This window comes from Neolamprologus multifasciatus, unplaced genomic scaffold (assembly GCF_963576455.1).
Source record: "Neolamprologus multifasciatus unplaced genomic scaffold, fNeoMul1.2 chr03_unloc_4, whole genome shotgun sequence".
In the NCBI taxonomy this organism is placed as follows: Eukaryota; Metazoa; Chordata; class Actinopteri; order Cichliformes; family Cichlidae; genus Neolamprologus; species Neolamprologus multifasciatus.
In genome coordinates this window covers 4658-25481 of record NW_028181973.1, presented here as the reverse complement: position 1 = coordinate 25481, position 20824 = coordinate 4658, and the positions used below count along the sequence as shown (strand labels likewise).

The following is a 20824-nucleotide window of genomic DNA, read 5'->3' as shown; positions in this document are numbered from 1 at the left end:
GTCCAGGGATTGACCTCCTCAGACTCATCAGATGTATTTTTGTTCACTAGTGGATCTGTATCGTCCTCAGGAAGAGGCTCATCCATATTGCTTTGCTGTTCTGGTTCTTCCTCATCTTCAGCAAAGATATGATCCACATTTCATACTCATTACAAACATCATGACTTTCACCAGAGCATTTCATAATTTAGTGAAATTCTATTTTTTGTCTCTTACTGTTTAATTAGAGATTCCTGACAAAGTCAAATAAAACCTTGGTCCAATAAACAAATTTAAAAGATACTTTTATGCATCTAAAAACTAAAAGCTGGGCAGGTTTTTTTTTAACACAACAGGAAGGTTTTTGTTTTACCAGTTTCACCATGAAATAGACATGAAATTAACAGCCATCACATTGCCAGCTGTGTGACACCTGTTTTTGACTCGACTGAAGCTCCTCTGGTACAGTTGTTTTTGTGTGCTGCCACCTCCTGGCAGCTTCCTGTCACTGCTCAGTTTGTCCTGAAGCTGAGCAGCTCCACACACAAGTCAGTGTTTAAAGATGGATATTTATTGAATAAACTGGAATTCATTTTATTAGTCATAATGCTGATTTCCGCTCACACTGGGAATAAAGTGGGTAAGAGTTTGACTTAAGTAAAATTTTGGGACTTTAAGACATTTTAGGGTGTGAAAAATGTGCTGCTGTGTTCATCCGTGTGTTATTTAACTCACCACCAACACACTGACAACATTGAGAAATCATGTGTAGCCATTTTATCACAATATAAGATTTTTAAAACATGCACATTGCAGATACTCTTGACCAGTGTTGCAAAGATTCTTCATATGCCGTTAACCCAAAAATACCCTTGATCCAGCTGTGCTTCTACAGCTGTGGTGAGTGTGAGCAAGCAGGTACACAAGACAGAATGACTCTGGTGGGAAAAATGAATCGGGAGCCATGATGAGATGTTCGTAATGTACATACACTGCTTTGCCATTTTCATGTTGTTGCAAGTAACCTGGTAGCACACACAAACTTTCTACCCCAAATGCAGTCTTAACATAGGCAACAAAGATAAAGTGCAAACTGTTCTATTTACTGGACTCTAGTCAAATGAAATGTATTTAACTGGTATAATTCAGTTAATACCAGCAACATTGTCCTTAAAGATTAAGAATTTGAAATAAATAAAATTCTTTTTTTCTACTTTTTCTTGAATGCACCTCTAAATTAACTAATTATACTACTCCCAATTCAATGATTCACCCTGGTATATATATATATATATATATATATATATATATATATATATATATATATATATATATAGGGCACCCTGACGAGAAGTGGGCTACTGGAACAAGAAGGCATCGGTGGGCAACAGACGAAAACAGGGCGTTGTTGGAATGCTACTACGATTCAATTCAATTCAATTCAATTCAATTTTATTTATATAGCGCCAAATCACAACAAATGTCGCCTCAAGGCGCTTCATAGATACAGAGAAAAGCCCAACAATCATATGACCCCCTATGAGCAAGCACTTTGGCGACAGTGGGAAGGAAAAACTCCCTTTTAACAGGAAGAAACCTCCGGCAGAACCAGGCTCAGGGAGGGGCGGCCATCTGCTGCGACCGGTTGGGGTGAGAGAAGGAAGACAGGATAAAAGACATGCTGTGGAAGAGAGACAGAGATTAATAACAGATACGATTCAATACAGAGAGGTCTGTTAACACATAGTGAGTGAGAAAGGTGACTGGAAAGGAAAAACTCAATGCATCATGGGAATCCCCCGGCAGCCTACATCTATTGCAGCATAACTAAGGGAGGATTCAGGGTCACCTGGTCCAGCCCTAACTATATGCTTTAGCAAAAAGGAAAGTTTTAAGCCTAATCTTAAAAGTAGAGATAGTGTCTGTCTCCCGAATCCAAACTGGAAGCTGGTTCCACAGAAGAGGGGCCTGAAAACTGAAGGCTCTCCCTCCCATTCTACTTTTAAATACTCTAGGAACAACAAGTAGGCCTGCAGAGCGGGAGCGAAGTGCTCTAATAGGGTGATATGGTACTACAAGGTCATTAAGATAAGATGGGGCCTGATTATTTAAGACCTTGTATGTGAGGAGCAGGATTTTGAATTCAATTCTGGATTTAACAGGAAGCCAATGAAGGGAAGCCAAAACAGGAGAAATATGCTCTCTCTTTCTAGTCCCTTTCAGTACTCTTGCTGCAGCATTTTGGATTAACTGAAGGCTTTTCAGTGAGTTTTTTGGACATCCTGATAATAATGAATTGCAGTAGTCCAGCCTGGAAGTAATAAATGCATGAACTAGTTTTTCAGCGTCATTCTGAGACAGGATATTTCTAATTTTAGAGATGTTGCGCAAATGGAAGAACGCAGTCTTACATATTTGTTTAATATGTGCGTTGAAGGACATATCCTGGTCAAAAATGACTCCAAGGTTCCTCACAGTGTTACTGGAGGCCAAGGTAATGCCATCCAGAGTAAGAATCTGGTTAGATACCATATTTCTAAGCTTTTCAGCGCCGAGTACAATGACCTCAGTTTTATCTGAGTTAAGAAGCAGAAAGTTAGTGGCCATCCAAGTCTTTATGTCTTTAAGACATTCCTGCAGTTTAACTAATTGGTGTGTGTTATCTGGCTTCATGGACAGATAAAGCTGGGTGTCATCTGCATAGCAGTGAAAATGTATGCTATGTCTTCTAATGATGCTGCCTAGGGGAAGCATGTATAATGTAAACAGAATTGGTCCTAGCACTGAACCCTGTGGAACTCCATAATTAACCTCAGTGTGTGAAGAGGACTCTCCATTTACATGCACAAATTGGAGTCTATTAGATAGATATGATACAAACCACTGCAGCGCAATACTTGTAATACCTACAGCATGTTCTAATCGCTCTAATAGGATATTATGGTCAACAGTATCGAATGCTGCACTAAGGTCAAGAAGGACAAGCACAGAGATGAGTCCACTGTCAGAGGCCATAAGAAGATCATTTGTAACCTTCACTAAAGCTGTTTCTGTGCTGTGATGAGCTCTGAAACCTGACTGAAACTCTTCAAATAAACCATTCCTCTGCAGATGATCTGTTAGCTGTTTGACGCAAGTAACCCTGGCGGAAGGGGATACATGAATAGGATTAGGGACCTATGGATTCTTCGATACCCAACATCCACAATGACGGCCAAACAACTAGTAGCTCAGTGTTCCAACATTCGAAAGAAGGGGCTGCTCTCACAGCTAGAGATTGACAAGGTACAACATAAATGTTACGGCAAGGGGGAGCCAGGACGCCAGATCAGGGGGGAGATATCATCACCCCCACCCGAGATTGGGTACCAAGCCCCAAGTGCGATAGCAGAAGGATCGTTGAGTGCGAGAGGAACTGACCTGAAAGATAGGATCATGACCAAGCTTGAAACCTGGACCCCCCGTAGCCGGTTACCAAGATTACGTGAAGTTCCCTCAGAAGGTCTGCTAGATGATGTTAATGCAGCACTACGGACGATACCTACAGCCACGATTACAGACACTGACAAGCTGATCTACAATACGGCAGCAGTGATCAGTGAGATGCTTGGCTACAAGTTGAACAGCCACAAGGGGAAGTACCCTCCATGGAGAAGGAGGCTAGAGGCTAAGTTCAAGGTAGCACGGAGGGAGGTTAGCCAACTATCGGAGTTGCAGAAAGGCGCGATGAGGAAGGTGCCTAAGAAGTACAGGAAGCTGTCCATACATGAGGCCTTGGAAACTGCCAAGCAACGACTCACAGCCTTGGCCAGCCGCTTGAGGAGGTACACCAGAGAGATAGTGGCTAGTGGATCTGAGGGCAGACCACAGCGACCTCCCCGAACAGGGTCCAGTAACCATCACAGTGGCAGATATCCAAGAAAGGGTCTCCAGTATGAAGAGTTGGACAGCACCAGGCCCTGACATGGTTCACGCCTACTGGCTGAAGAAGCTGACTGCACTTCACGAGCGCTTGGCAGCACAAATGAACCAGCTGCTAGTTGACGAGAGAGACCCGGAATGGCTAACCGAAGGCCGGACAGTCCTGATCCTCAAGGACCCCCAGAAGGGGCCGGTCCCCTCCAACTACCGACCAATAACCTGCCTTAGCACCACGTGGAAGCTCCTGTCAGGTATCATAGCGGCTAAGATGAACAGGCACATGGGTCAATACATGAGCGGGGCACAGAAAGGGATGGGCAAAACACCAGCTACTGGCAGACCAAGCAGTCAGCCAAGACTGCAGGACCAGACTGACCAACCTGTGCACTGCCTGGATTGATTACAAGAAGGCCTATGACTCAATGCCCCACACCTGGATCCTGGAATGCCTAGAACTATATAAGATCAACAGGACCCTGAGAGCCTTCATCAGGAACTCAATTGGGATGTGGTGTACAACACTAGAGGCCAACTCCAAGCCCATAGCACAAGGTACCATCAAGTGCGGGATCTACCAAGGAGATGCTCTGTCCCCACTGCTGTTCTGCATAGGCCTGAACCCCCTCAGTGAGATCATTAACAAGACTGGCTACGGATACCGACTACGGAACGGAGCAGTTGTCAGCCACCTCCTGTACATGGATGACATCAAGCTGTATGCCAAGAGTGAACGAGACATTGATTCACTGATCCACATTACCAGGATATACAGCAATGATATCGGAATGTCATTCGGGCTGGAGAAGTGTAGTTGGATGATAACAAAGAGAGGGAAGGTAGTCCGAACTGAGGGACTGAGTCAGCTGAACGGTAAGAACAAGATCCGGGCTATCAACACCTACGCCCTGCCCGTGATCAGGTACCCAGCTGTTATATTAAGTTGGCCAAAGGAGGAGATAGAAGCCACTGACATAAAGACATGAAAGCTCCTTACCATGCATGGAGGGTTTCACCCCAAGTCCAGCACCCTGAGGCTGTACACTAAGTGGAAGGAAGGGGGCCGGGGACTGGTGAGTGTCAGCACCACAGTCCAGGATGAGACAACGAACATCCAAGAATACATCACGAAGATGGCCCCAACTGACAGCGTGCTCAGTGAATACCTCAGGCAGCAGAAACCCAAGAAAGAGGAGGGAGACGAGGAACCACCATGGAAGGACAGGCCCCTGCAAGGTATGTACCACCGGCAGATAGAGGAGGTGGCTGATATCCAGAAATCCTACCAGTGGCTGGACAAAGCTGGACTGAAAGACAGCACAGAGGCACTAATCATGGCAGCACAAGAACAAGCTCTGAGTACAAGATCCATAGAGGCTGGGGTCTATCACACCAGGCAAGACCCCAGGTGCAGGCTGTGTAAAGATGTCCCTGAGACAATCCAGCGCATAACAGCAGGGTGCAAGATGCTAGCAGGCAAGGCATACATGGAACGCCATAACCAAGTGGCCGGCATAGTATACAGAAACATCTGTGCCGAATATGGCCTGGAAGTTCCGAGGTCAAAATGAGAGATGCCCCCAAGGTTGGTGGAGAATGACCGAGCTAAGATCCTGTGGGACTTCCAGATACAGACGGACAAAATGGTGGTGGCTAACCAACCGGACATAGTGGTGGTAGACAAACAGAAGAAGACGGCCGTAGTGATCGATGTAGCGGTCCCGAATGACAGCAACATCAGAAAGAAGGAACATGAGAAGCTGGAGAAATACCAAGGGCTCAGAGAAGAGTTCGAGAGGATGTGGAGGGTGAAGGTAACGGTGGTCCCCGTGGTAATCGGAGCACTAGGTGCGGTGACTCCCAAGCAAGGCGAGTGGCTCCAGCAGATCCCGGGAACCACATCGGAGATCTCTGTCCAGAAGAGCGCAGTCCTGGGAACAGCTAAGATACTGCGCAGGACTCTCAAGCTCCCAGGCCTCTGGTAGAGGACCCAAGCTTGAAGGATAAAACCGCCCGCAGGGGCGTGCTGGGTGTGTGTGTGTGTGTGTATATATATATTCTCATTTATTTTCAATTGACCTCCTAAATGTGATGTTAATTGATGAGGCGAGGTTCAACATGCCACCCACGCCGATTACCAGTCATGACTGACCTGTCAGTGGAGCTAGAATCCAGGAAAAGGTCACCAACATGTAGCCACACATCTGAAAGCATACTGATTTGCTCTCCTGATATTTAGATTGTAGTATTGATATTTTAACCTTTGAATATATATATATATATATACATATATATATATATATATATATATATATATATATATATATATATTAGGGGTGCATTCAGTACATTTGATACAGTGCTTTCGGTTCGGTATGCATATGTATCGAACAATACAAAATTTTAAATTTATTTTATCAACTTTTCTTCTGACGATGCTTTCTGTGTTGAGAGCTCAGTGGATCTGCGTTCGACTATTCCGCCTAGGTTGCACTGTCGAGTGCAGATCCACTGAGCGCAGCGCAAGCTAGCAAGACAGAAGCTAAGCTCGTTGCAACATGGCAAATTGAACCTCCCCCACCCTCATTCAGATCTGGCCTTTGGAACTATTTTGGTGTGAAGTATGACCCTGAAGGTAAGCGCGTCATGGACAAAAGTAAAACAGTATGTCGGATGTGCCATGCAATGCTCAATTACATGGGTGGGAACTACTGCGTTAGCTCAGTTTGCTCGTTAACGTGTTGTCGCCGTCCAGCCGCACGCACCGGGCGATCCGAGGTAGCTCGTTAACGGAGATTTGCCGTGTTGTGGCGTTAACCTCATTTCAGATTAACGCTGACAGCACTAGTGGGAACACAACGAATATGACTGCACATTTACGCCGACATCATCCTAGTGCAAAGACAAGTGGAAGCAGACAAAAACAACAAGCACGCATGCTACAATCTTTACCCGGGTCATTTAGACAGCGGTTAGCACATGATTCTCCTTATGGGGACCTGATATGTTTAATATGCTGCTGAGAATATAGCCCAGAAGAAGCGTATAGTATAGCTTTTATTTTGGAAAGAGCCATTTCTCTGTAATAAACTCTCTTTTCCAAAGATGAGTGATTTCTCGATCAGATAGATTCATTATTTTATTACTTTGTTTCATCAACATTAAATTTAAAATATATATTTATAATTTTAATAAATGACAAATTAAAAAAGCATGAACATTTTTTTGTATCGAAAAAATATCGAACCGTGACACCAAAGTATGGAACCGAACCGAACCGAATCGTGAATTTTGTGTATAGTTGCACCCCTAATATATGTATATAAATATATATATATATATATATATGTATATAAATATATATATATATATATATATATATATATATATATATATATATATATATATATATATATATATATATCTTCAATTTTCTATGAAGCAATTTTTGCCCACAAACTATAGTTTTCTCAAACTCCAATCCTTTCATTTTCCTGTCAAATGCTAGATACTTTCACATCTTTATACCCGACAAATTTTTACAAAGTAAAAATACTTCTGTGGTTGAAGGCTTTAACACTTGTGGATTTATGAGACCTATGAACACAGATGTGTTTATATTTTGGATGTACAAGACAAAAGAGTCATTAGTGTTGACTCTAATCCAACATTTGACAGCCTACAAATCTCAAGGCCTCCTGGGAGGTCCTTATATGTTTCAGGACTGTTGATGTACTACATATATACTTCTCTGAGTTCAGTTCAGTTCATTTAATTTGTATTTCAAAGATATACATTCACCAACATCCCATAATATCATTCCATACCAATTACAGACACTCTTCCCATCACCGAGAGTCCAATAAAACTGAGTAAAGATGAGGTGTAGAGTCATCGTTTTTCATAGACAACAGTTTAGTGTTTGTCCCATGAAGCTTTCACTAAAACAACTGCATATTCCAGCTGTGGGCATTCACAGCAGCCCTGAGCTCAACCTTTCACACATCCAGGATCTGGATCAGGACCAATCAGATGTCAGGGATCATCATTGAATTCATCAACCTGTTGTGCAGTCCAAGTCACTGTGGAAACCACCTGAGAAGATAAACCAGACCTCAGTGTGACTGCTGAACAACACTCCATCATCTCTGCCACATCACTTGTTTTCTTTTCAGCCAATCAACTCCAACTTCTTCCTCCTATCTGCTTATCGTCTGTATTTGAGATAGACCATCACCCTGATCCTGGACTGTCAGGCTACAGACGACTATGGAAGAAATATAGTATCATCAGAATTCAAGTATTTTTAGACATTGAATTTATAAAACTGAATTTTTATCCTCCAAATTTCCCTGCAAAAAATTCACCTGCAAAAATTCACGTGCAAAAAATTCACCTGCAAAAATTCAACTGCAAAAGTGATGAACTTGAATGACCCAAGCCAGAGCAATCAGCACTAGATCGAGTCGAGCGGCTCTCAGCCAATTAAATTACGATGCTTAATCACATGACACTGTTGGTGTCAGGTGAGTGATTAAGTTTTTCTCCTAAATAGAGATCATTACAGAACACCTAGTCCTACTTAAAATCCCATTTATTTTTATTTTATTTTATCATCTACTCAAACTAAGGAAAACGTTTGACTAACTCAAAGACAATTTCCACGCCTCCCCTGCCTGTCTGCAGAGGCAGTTTTGAATTTATGAGCGGCAAGATGGCAGCGGCAAACCCTGGCGGTTCTCCGGTAAGTGTATTGTTTTTTATCTTCAAGTTTGTCTTTTGAAACGTTAATTTTATTTAAATCCGTTGCTCACGTATAAAGTACACAGACGGGGTCTTTGCTCAACTCGTCTGAGGCGTGTCTCACTAAGCGTTACATGCTAGCATCCTGCTAACCGAGCTACCCTTTACATGCTGTGCTTTAGAAAATAGGATACTTGTTTAAAAAAAATACTCCGCAGATATTTATAGATAGACGAACACTGCAAATATAATGTTGGAAACGAGAACGGCCTTTGGTGAAGGGGTAAAATACACCACGAATAAAGCCATAGAGTGAATGGCTGTCATGGTTGCAGAACGGCCTGATTTAATGACAAGAATGGGGAAGAGTGAGGTGAAGTGAACTGAACCAAAGCCACAAAACACGGTCAGACAAGGTGGGAAAAGGGCAGTGATCTGTCTGTCAGTATGAAGTTGGTGTGTGCTTTGGTGAACAAAAACCCGAGACCGGTAGCAGGAAGATGGGAGACTCATGTTTCACTGGAATAGTGGTGAATTAAAACATCCTTTGTTGGGGACATTTAGGTGTAAATGGTTCCATACAGGCGAGACAGAGGCAGACCAGACAGTGAAGAAAACAAGGCAAACATTAAAATATTAAAACGGAAATATAGGATTAATATAACATACAATTAGGGAAAATGTAAGGAACACAATGTAAATGATATTGTAAAGTCATTAAAACAGCATACTCTGATTAAAAGAAAACATGTAATTGGGTAGGATGATAATAATAATAATAATAACAATAATAATAATAATAATATTAAAATCATGTACAAGATGGGTATGTATACTTGTACCAGAATCTAACAACTATAAAGTTGTAGCATGTCAGTACCTTACCCCATCCATTATATCCACACTTTCAGAAAAAGTATATGGTCAATATCTTTACAAATACTATCTAAACTTAAATGGGATATTCCCCTCTGCTTCTTTTGCTTCTCGTATACACCCCTCAGGGTTTGTGATCAGCCAGTGGCTGATATAATAATTGATCTGTAAAATAATATTCTTCGGTTATGAATCTGTTTGCATGGAATTTCTTAATCCGTTTCCACTGTTAGCAGAAGTTGTGCATGCAGTTTTGGTGTGCTGCTCTCCAAGACTACAAGCTGCGTTAAAGTTGGAAGTAACTGGCCGATGTTCCACTGTTGAAGATCAGCTGTGCCCATTTGTTGCCACATTGTGGGAATGGAGAGTTGAGGCCCTTGCAGGCTACCCACAATTTCCAAACTGAGCGATAACAATCTTGCTTCCATATTTGTATCTTGTGTCACTAAAAATACATTTATTTTAATTTCTATACATTGATTAATGACCTGCAGAATCCTCTTTATCATATTAAGTGATTCATAATTGTCACTTTATGCTTTCTCCATCTCTAAAGTGATGACATCCTTGCATTACATACTTTAGGTTCATTTTCTGCAGGTTTCTGACAGAGAACAGGCAGATTTACACTATAACATGCAGCGTTCTATAGATGGACACATAAAGAAATGAAAAATTACATGTATGTGCTAACTTTCTAAACACTTTGTTACATTTATGATAAAGTAGATTAAACACATTTATGTCGGCCTTGGCTCATAGTTCTTGTCTTTAAATTAACTTTGTGTGTGTTTCAGGCACTGCACTCTCAAAGACTGAATGAACCAGCATTGCAGGCATGGTCACTGTGGAGCATCACAGGGAAGGTTGAAGCCGCCCACTGCACCTGTATGGCTGGAGTCGTGGAGACCTGCACCCACGTCACTGCTCTTCTGTTTAATGTTAGAATCAAACAGTGTTGATCTGTAGACATTGAGGGTTCTCGGGAGGGGCCGTGCTAACACCTGCTGCTCTCTGGCAGCAGCACCATGCTCTCCCTTGTTTTAAATACACTTTAGAGCAACACGCAGCAACACTACACTTGAGCGGGAGGAGGGAGGTATGGGGTCTTAACACACCCCTGTTCTCTGCTAGCCATCGGGGCGGGGGGGCTGGGAAGAGATGCTGGCTGTCCGATTGGCCTCCCTGCTGCTGCGGAGCCTGGGGCGGTCTGGCTTGCCTCCACCCCGGAGGAAGGGTAACATCTCTTGGGTCTGGGTGCCGTTTCCATCTCTGGGGGTGAGGATACCTGGACCCGGGGGTATAGAGTATGTTTGGGGAGTGTGATTGTGTGTACATGTCCATTTACGTTTATTCTGCGTTGGGTGAGTGCTGAGTGTTTGTCTATGTGTGCATGAGGGTGGGAATGCATGTCTGTGTCTGTGTGTGCCTGTTCGTCTGTGTCTATATGTCAGGTCGGGTCTTAGACTTCACCTCTCTGGGAACTCCAAGGCCCTCCAAAGTGTGGAGGCCTATCTCCCCTCACCACACTCCCTGCCGGTGACTGATGCCCTCAGGGGTCGGTGCGTTGTGGGTTCTTGGTGTCCGGGGCTGGGCGATCAGGTATGTACCAGCTCACTCCCGGTGACTACTTGGCGGGGCCTGGCGCCTGCTGCTCGGTCAGGCCCTCTTCCGTGGCGCGGGGGGGCCCTCGGGCCTACCGGCCTCTGTGCCTGCGGCTCGGTTCACTCTGGCACAGCTGGCCGCCGGCAGAGCCGGCGGGCACGCCGGTGCAGCCCCCTCTAGCTTCTGCCCGGTGGCTACTGGGTGACCCCTCATCTGGGGATCCTCAGCCCTTCCCATGAAGGTGGCACGGATGCCCCTACGGTGGTCCTCCTTGGGCTCTTGCACTCTGGGGCCTCTGAGAGTCTGGGGCCTGGATTCTCCTCCATGCCTGCTCATGCCCTGGGGGACGGGGCTATGGCTCTCTGCATCCTCTAGCAGACCATTACATGGGGAAACCATTTGAATACTAAGCGCGCCGATCCACACAGGTGTGCACATGGGTGTTCACTATTCGTAGACTTAAATCACACCTTCTTGGCTGCTACTTCAAAGCACATTGTGCGCTGTCTGTCCTGCGTGCTGCACAACAACATTCAATATTTAGTATTTACTGCTGTTTTCACTTAGCTAGATTAATGCGATGGTGTTGTGTATAGTATGTTGCATTGTTTTGTTTTGTTTTTTGCTTGTTTTCTATTCTTTTTCTCTCAACAGGTGATCCCGGAGATATTTTTTCTTCCCCCCTTTCTCACTGTCCCTCTCCCCTTCTGTTTTTCTTTTCCTTCCTCTTTCTTTCTCCCTTTCCTATCCCTCACTCATGTCTGTCCCGTCTGTAACAACTGAAAATAAAATAAATAATAAAAACAAAGGTCGATCAAATGGACCAATACGGCAATGCCATGATGATCCATTTGGCAAAATAAATCCATTGGGTATCCTTGTTGGTCTTCAGACAACAATTCTGACGGCTAAAGAACCAAATGGGACAGGCGAAAAAGAAAAAAAAAAAAAAAAAAAAAAAAAAAAAAAAAAAACAGTGTTGATCTGTGGCACAAGGACTGTTACAGATGAACCTGCATACTGGGGTTTGCTGGGTAATATGACCAAGATACAGTCAGTGGTTGGCCATAAGATAGACTTCTCCTCTTCAGCTGCCCCAAAAAAGGCTCTTGATCAAAACATAAACAGACCATCTGTAGTGACAGATAAAAGGAGCCGTCCTCTAAAAAGAAAAATCCCACCTGCTACTGTGGAGGAGTTGTCACTGCTATAATGCCATAATGTTTTATCTAGGGGTCTAGATTTATGCCTGTAGTGCACTGCCGTGTAAATAATTAGCATTTACTGAATATGTACTGACTGAGTATCACTGTTCAAAAATTGAATAAAGAAACAAACAAATTTTTGCCTTTTTTTATTAAAACCACTTTATAGAACATCACATTAGTTACAATGTAGAATCCATGTCACTGGGGCATTTTGATTCAATAAACAGTAAAAAGGTGAGCTGTGAAGACCAAGGACAAGTGCAGTTCACAGGTTTTCTATCTAAGGAATCCCAGAGGATTGCATGGTGTCATTGCCCAGCAGTTGTTCCCAGGACATATGGACTCAACCTCAACAATCCCTCACACTGAGCAGCATGAAGTGACAGTGCAGAGGAAAAACTCCCCTTTAACAAGAAGAAACCTCCAGCAGAACCAGAACCCGGTTCAGTACCAGCAGCCATTTGGATTTGGAGGAGAGAGACAGAGACACAGAACTACCAAAAGTATATTTTTTTATGTGATTGACTGTTGTTGTAATTCAAGCCCTGAGTGTAGAGCAGGTAAGATATAAAGTTGCATCCTAAATTCCATGCTCATGCAGAGTGTTTAGTTTATGACTTTTTCACCTGGTCATTTCTTGATGAACGGATGGTCTTTCAGGGTTGACCAAGCTGGTACCCTGGCCACCTTGACTCTGTTCTCTGCAAGATGTTACAAAAAACAAAATCATATGGAGACAATATTGGACACAAAAAATATATAACAATTTAGTTAAATGTAGCATTAACTCATAAGTCTTGCTAAAGTAAACCTTGTATTCTGATTCATCACAGCAGCAGTTCGGTTGGATGATGTCAGCAACTGCAGCAAGTGTCTTGCTGACTGAATCATTTCATCTTGCATGATCTGAAACAAACACAAAGACAGAAACAATTTATAAATAAGAATTGATCATTTATTAGATACCAATGTGAATATGTCTACCATAAAACTTGTGTGGAGCGAAGTTACATTCAGTCAAGATGGTCTGGCATGCTACAACTTTATCGTTGTTAAATTCTGGGTACAAGTATACATACCCATCTTGTACATGATTTTAATATTATTATTATTATTATTATTATTATTATTATTATTATTATTATTATTATTATTATCATCCTACCCAATTACATGTTTCTTTTAATCAGAGTATGCTGTTTTAATGACTTTACAATATCATTTACATTGTGTTCCTTACATTTTCCCTAATTGTATGTTATATTAATCCTATATTTCCGTTTTAATTATTCTAATGTTTGCCTTGTTTTCTTCACTGTCTGGTCTGCCTCTGTCTCGCCTGTATGGATGCATTTACACCCAACAAAGGATGTTTTAATTCACCACTATTCCAGTGAAACATGAGTCTCCCATCTTCCTGCTACTGGTCTCGAGTTTTTGTTCACCAAAGCACACACCAACTTCATACTGACAGACAGATCACTGCCCTTTTCCCGCCTTGTCTGACCGTGTTTTGTGGCTTTGGTTCAGTTCACTTCACCTCACTCTTCCCCATTCTTGTCATTAAATCAGGCCGTTCTGCAACCATGACAGCCATTCACTCTATGGCTTTATTCATGGTGTATTTTACCCCTTCACCAAAGGCTGTTCTCGTTTCCAACATTATATTTGCAGTGTTCGTCTATCTATCAATATCTGCGGAGTATGGTTTTGTACCGAGTATCCTATTTTCTAAAGCACAGCATGTAAAGGGTAGCTCGGTTAGCAAGATGCTAGCATGTAACGCTTAGTGAGACACGCCTCAGACGAGTTGAGCAAAGACCCCGTCTGTGTACTTTATACGTGAGCAACGGATTTAAATAAAATTAACGTTTCAAAAGACAAACTTGAAGATAAAAAACAATACACTTACCGGATAACCGCCAGGGTTTGCCGCTGCCATCTTGCCGCTCCTAAATTCAAAACTGCCTGAAAAAGGTGAATTTTTGAAGGTAATTTTTTTGCAGGTGAATTTTTGCAGGTGAATTTTTTGCAGGTGAATATTTGATGGTGAATTTTTTGCAGGTGAATTTTTGCAGGTGAATTTTTGCAGGAGAATATTTTTGCAGGGAAATTTGGAGGATAAAAATGCAGTGTTATAAATTCAATGTCTAAAAATAGTTGAATTCTGATGATACTATATTTCTTCCATAGACGACCAACCAGGACATTTCACTCACTCAGCGGCTCATTAAATGTATCACGTGAAGAAAATTGGAAACTGTTAAGAGATTTTACCTTATTACCTTTATAATTGTTTATGTTTAGCTTTATTTGAATTTCACAGAAATGCCTGTACATAGCGTGTCAGCAAATTCTTTAACTGGAACAAAGTGACCACATGAAGAAGTTGCTCAAGTTTAGACAACACCCACATGTATTGTTTTAACCCACTACAAGATCGTTAATCAACTTGTTCCTCTTTGTCTTGCAAGGCTGCATCCTGTGCAGCCTCGTATGCAATCACCAGATAAGAAGTGTTTTTTCCTTAACTTGTACTCCACCCATGAGTGTTATGCAAGATAAGACAGTATATAATAAAGTTTGAGCAGATGCTCGGCGCGCATTTCTGCACGACTCTGATAGTTGACAGATCGTACTCAGGAATCGCCCATGTACATGAATTAACTCTGGGCCCGTGATTCTTTGCTTTCCTGAGGTTTTTCTCCTAACATTTCTTGGTCCTCCGAGCCGGATTTGGAAAAAGCAACTCGATTGTTGTGACTCCAAACCAGAGATCTACGCTGTATCCTGTCATCGTGGGGACCCCACACCGAGGTCTGCCGACAGCCTCCTCCATGGAAGGAGTGGCCGGTGTTCTTATCAGTAGTCCGCGACGCTAGGATCCAGTGAAAGACCTCAAACATAGACGGAGAGATCTTGGAAAGGTAAAGAATCTACTCAATCACACTCGCGTAAAACGAACATAGGACTAATCCGCCGAAAGGACTGTAATGTATAATAAGGTTGACCCACTGCAAGGGTCTAAGAAGGTCTAACCCGCCACAAGTGTCTAAACAGGTCTAACCCGCCGCAAGGGTCCAAAAAGGTCTAACCCGCCGCAAGGGTCCAAAAAGGTCTCACCCGCCGCAAGGGTTTAGGAGTGATCCGCTGTAAGGATCTGCGTGACTGTGTGTAAATGTCTGTGTTTTCTGTGTGTCGGAAGTAAGTGATTTTTACAGCACAATAAGTTGCTGAACTACCTCCATTGTTACTGTCTTTTTATTTACTGTAAGGAGCTCAAGTACTGGTGACAAAGGGGAAAGGTTGGGTTTCATCCCATAAAACTGACACCGCTTCGTGAGTAGCACGAAGTAGAAGGGCGTGTCAGCAACCACCCCCACGTCTCGTGCCAGAGACGGCTCTGCAGTTGTGTGATAATGGGTAATCAGCCCACCAAACTCACTGCTGACGAGCAGTGGCTAGAGAAAAAATGTCCAGGCGCCGGACAAATTAGTGTTTGTAGATGGAGAAATTCTAAGAAAACGAAATGTCCCACTTGGGAAGGGAAATGCAGCCCCTCAGCATTAACACATCTGAAGGAAGCTCTTTAAAAGAAGCAGTTAGGCGAGACGAAAAGAAAAAACAAGAGAAAGAAGATAAACAGTCAGAAAAACAGAACTAAACTGCCAGTTTAGTAAAACCAGACGAGACACTGTGCAGTCCTCGCAATCCTTTTATTAATCCACCACCCATTCCTGCAGCCGCATCTGCAGCACCACCCGTTATACACTCACCCATATCAGGAAGAACATAATAATCGATTCCATGGAGCTATTTACAGCTCCATGTGTCTCTCAAACTCACAAGCGAGCTCTCACTCCTCCCTGAAGACAAGGAATGCAGCTCCAAAGAGCAATAACATGGCAGATAAAGAGACAGCAGCAAAGTCCTGAGAAAAGAGTCCCAGCAAGCAGCAGCAGTGTGGACAAACAGCATCAGAGAAGAAGAGCAAACCCATCATCCTGCCTGATTGGATGAATGGCACTGTGTTCCCAACAAGCTGCAAATTCACTGTGCATGTGAAAAGAACGTTTGAGGAGAACTGAGGAGACTGTTGGAGTTTGACATTTGCCACCTATGGAGAAAATGGCAAGAAGAGACAGTGAAACACAGGACAAAGCTGAAAGAGAACTGCCTGCTATTGGACTGTTGAAGTAGGAGAGGACAACAGTGAGAGTAAGTGAGAATGCTGGTGTTTAAAGTGGGAAATCAAAATTTGGGTTAGCAAACCTGGGAAAAACAAAACTGACTGCTTAAGTGGGAAAATTGTGAAGGAGTCTGAAACACTGCAAAAAGAAACATACAAAATCACACACTGTAACGTGCGGTGGAGATGAAGCCAGCCGCGGAGGTGTGCAGGTGGATAGCGAATGAGCAACAGCTTCTGACTTTCCAAAAAGTACTCATTTATTTACAATATCAAAAATAAAAGTGCTACCTCTACCACACATTACTAAAGAGCACACTAGTCCGCGTACACACGGGAGCATCCATTACAGGAGGAGTGCGAAGAAGAAACAAAAAGGGGGTGACCCACCAGTCATGAGACAGGAGGCGCCGCCATGTGGTGATACACTGCATTACAATAGCAACTGTTACATAGTCCCCCCTGGTGAGAAAAGGCTGTCCTCAGCCGTACACAGCTGAAAAAAGCACACACCACACCTAAACAGTACCCTATACATAGACGTTACAGCTAAGATCGGTGCACACACACAGTGCAAAAGACCATTTAAAAATGAAATTGGTGAAAATAAGACGAATATGTACAGTGGAAAATCAGTTTTCTTAGTTTTTCACTTTTTTTCTTTTTTAAAGTAAATGCCAAGAATGAACCTTAACGCAATAAAGAGCCATAAAAACTGGATTAAGTAGAGCAAACAGAAACATCTACATATCATGACTCAAAATAGCAATGCAACAAGACAGCATCAAAGAGGTTTAACCAAAACATTTCACTTCAGATCAAGCCTGGTGAGAAAAAAGGCTGTCCTCAGCCGTACACAGGTAACCCTCCTCCCGCTACCCCCCTTTCACTATACATAGCTACTTTAGGTAGTAAGCAGGCTGTGGAGGAATTGTTATACAGCATCGGTACAGTCAATACAATCAATAAACAAAATTAGTGACTCAAGCAAACAATACAGAACAGTCAGTGTTACTGGGTACTCATCCTCTTGAGATTGTCCTAGACAAGGGAAAAAACAGTCAAAAATACAACACATCCCGTTGTTTAAATCAGTACAACAGAAAACCAAACCAAAAGCCTCTCACGGGCTGTGGTGACGAGGGTTCAGTGGAACAGAACAGGTAATCATCCCTTACGAACAGAATAATTACATCACATACATCTTGCATGAAACCAACCCTCAGTCAACCTCAAGTTCGTCCATATGATAACAGTTAGTCCACCTGGTACCCGTCCAACCAGCGGTCATTACGGGGAACCGGCGGGGTTCGTTGGGGAGATGGCCGCTCTCCCGGCTCTCCCGTAGCTCCATGATCCAGACACTTCAGCGAAGCCTGTAAGCAAACTCGTGGCTTCTCGACCTCAGCTTCCAAGTTTACCACTTCAAAATTGAGGTAAAGAGGTGTAGAGTGAGGGATGATGTACTTTGTCAGGCCAGGCGCCTCAGCATCCGGGTCGCAGCCATCCTCCTCACTCCTCGTGTCTGCGTGGGACGCCATTTTAAAAGTGTGGAAACAACTCGCTCCCACAAAAGTTATGGCGAAGTGAAAAGAGCGTTCACACCACAGTACCTAAGCGCATATATCAGTCAGACCGAGAGCGTCCATGCACACTCTGATGCTTCAATGCTTTACACAAAACAACACGACCCTCTGAATAAACCCTGAGTCAAAGTCACTGCAGCATTAGCCTTAGCTTTAGCGCCGCCGATGTCGTAACGGTCCAACAGCACTGAGTTGGCGGTCCGACGGACCGTACAGTCACTCACGGAGTACTCTCCCTCGGTAAGGCGAGCGCGTCAAGCGATGGGTCGGTGGTCTTCCACCGCCTGCAAATATCGTTGAAATCGCGGGATGTCAGCTCCTTCTTTTTCTTCTCCCAAGCGGTAGCAGCGGCACGCCGCGGTATCCAGAATTAGTCTGGTCCCACCTGAGCTGAGGCTGCGGCCATGGCTGGGGAAAACGTCGAGCGTCCGCAAAAGTGGGGGGATTTCCGAGACAGTTCACGTGCAAGAAGAGAAGAATCCTCGGCGGGATACAAAAATCGTCTGAAGTCCAAGGGGAAAAGGTTCGGGCGCCAGTTGTAACGTGCGGTGGAGATGAAGCCAGCCGCGGAGGTGTGCAGGTGGATAGCGAATGAGCAACAGCTTCTGACTTTCCAAAAGTACTCATTTATTTACAATATCAAAAATAAAAGTGCTACCTCTACCACACATTACTAAAGAGCACACTAGTCCGCGTACACACGGGAGCATCCATTACAGGAGGAGTGCGAAGAAGAAACCAAAAAGGGGGTGACCCACCAGTCATGAGACAGGAGCGCCGCCATGTGGTGATACACTGCATTACAATAGCAACTGTTACAAACACCACAAGCAGAACATGCATTAACCCTACTAACACTTCCAAACACAAGAGAACTCATGAAGATTAGACAACATCTTAAGCATGCGAGTCTGTTTACCATCTTGTCCAGGTCACTTAGTGTGATGCAAAGATCAATGGACTCATAGCACATTAGTTAAGAGATGATCAAATAATAGCAGAGAAATGTGTAGGAAAGGCAGCTTTAAGAACATGCTCTGCTGGATATGCAGCTCCACAGACATGCATTAAACCTGCCTAATAACACAAACACCCATGCAATGAAAATTAGCTTGTTATCTCTCATCAGTGTTAAAATAGTGTGAATTTAACAGACACTTGTTATCAAATGCTGAAATTATCCAATTGAAAAAATTGACTCTCTAGGTTGCAGGACAACAGTTTAACTTTTGTGGGGAAAAAAGATGCTGGTTTGACCAACCAGTGATCAGACAATAAATTTTAGTTGTTTAATACAGTAAATTGGGAGATGTTTTCTGCTTGATTGATGCAGCACAAGTAATTTACTGTATGAGGGAAATTCTATTTTTGTGATAACATTTTGAATATGCATTTCTGTTGTCCTGTCATCTTAGTGGGTTAATAGCTGATATGCAAATTTAGTTGATCGTTTCTTAGATTGAGGAAAGGTGACTGAATTTAGCACGAGTGAATGAGATGTGTTGGAGTTTGTTAGAGTGGAGACTCTAAAACACTGAGTTTCCTGTTTTGATGTGCGAGTGAATCCTGTACCTAGATACACAACTCTGAATACATCAGAACAAACTTCTTTTGTGAAGTGCATTGACAACATGTCACATGTTTTATGATGATGGGAAAAAAGGAAAACTGAATAAAATGGGTGTGTGTGGCCTAAATAAGTGAGAAGCACAGACCTGGGGATTAAACTCATAGCTAATAACATATTAGGCTTATGTTGTGTGTTGTGCAGCTGATGGTTGGTTTGGAGTGAATCTAGCATGCTAATGGTATGATTTACCCTCCTGAGATGAGGAGCTTGTGTCATGACGTAACAAGGCCAGAAGACGATGTTAACTATGACAATGATGATAGTGATGACTATGATGTAGACTCTGATACAAGTGTCTAAGTTGCCCATAAAAACCAGCAAATGCATTCTGTGACGAACTAACTGAAAATACATGTTGTAAGAAGTTATGTTCTGATAAATGATATGTGTTTTGCTGTACATTTCAAATCCAGCTAAAACAGGAGGGAATGTTAAAAGATTTTGAACTGTGATAATTGCTTATGTTTAGCTTTATTTGAATTTCGCAGTAATGCTTGTACATAGCGTGTCAGCATTTCTTTAACTGGAGCAAAGTGACCACATGAGGAAGTTGCTCAAGTTTAGACAACACCCACATGTACTGTTTTAACCCACTACAAGATCGTTAAGCAACTTGTTCCTCTTTGTCTTGCAAGGCTGCATCCTGTGCAGCCTCGTATGCAATCACCAGATAAGAAGTTGTTTTTTCCTTAACTTGTACTCCACCCATGAGTAAGACAGTATATAATAAAGTTTGAGCAGATGCCCGGCGCGCATTCCTGCAGGACTCTGTAGTTGACAGATCGTGCTCTGGAATCGCCCATGTACATGAATTAACTCTGGGCCCGTGATTCTTTGCTTCCTGAGGTTTTTCTCCTTACAGTTTTGCAACATGGCATTTGGGTCTTCTAACTAAAATACAAAAATAGGAAGATAAATAGTACCATCATTGTCTGACCTGGCCCACATCTGGTTGACATACAGTCTGCCATGACACCAGTTAGTCAGAAGTGCCAGCTTGATACCTGATCTGGGCCAGACCTGTTTTCTATGAGCCTGGGCCACATAAACCAAACCACAATTGGGCCAGATGTGGCATGCCATCACATAA

At 43.0% G+C, this 20824-nt stretch overlaps 2 long non-coding RNA genes across 2 annotated transcripts; both read right to left on the bottom strand.

Moving 5' to 3' along the window:
• Window positions 1-12490: 12490 nt before the first annotated feature.
• Window positions 12491-14299, bottom strand: LOC146490460 (uncharacterized). The gene is made up of 3 exons (XR_014872736.1): window positions 14242-14299; window positions 13141-13235; window positions 12491-13030 (listed from the first exon to the last, which is right to left on the bottom strand). It is a non-coding gene; the product is annotated as an uncharacterized LOC146490460 (long non-coding RNA).
• Window positions 14300-16561: 2262 nt separating this feature from the next.
• Window positions 16562-19061, bottom strand: LOC146490459 (uncharacterized). The gene is made up of 2 exons (XR_014872731.1): window positions 18930-19061; window positions 16562-16686 (listed from the first exon to the last, which is right to left on the bottom strand). It is a non-coding gene; the product is annotated as an uncharacterized LOC146490459 (long non-coding RNA).
• Window positions 19062-20824: the final 1763 nt, after the last annotated feature.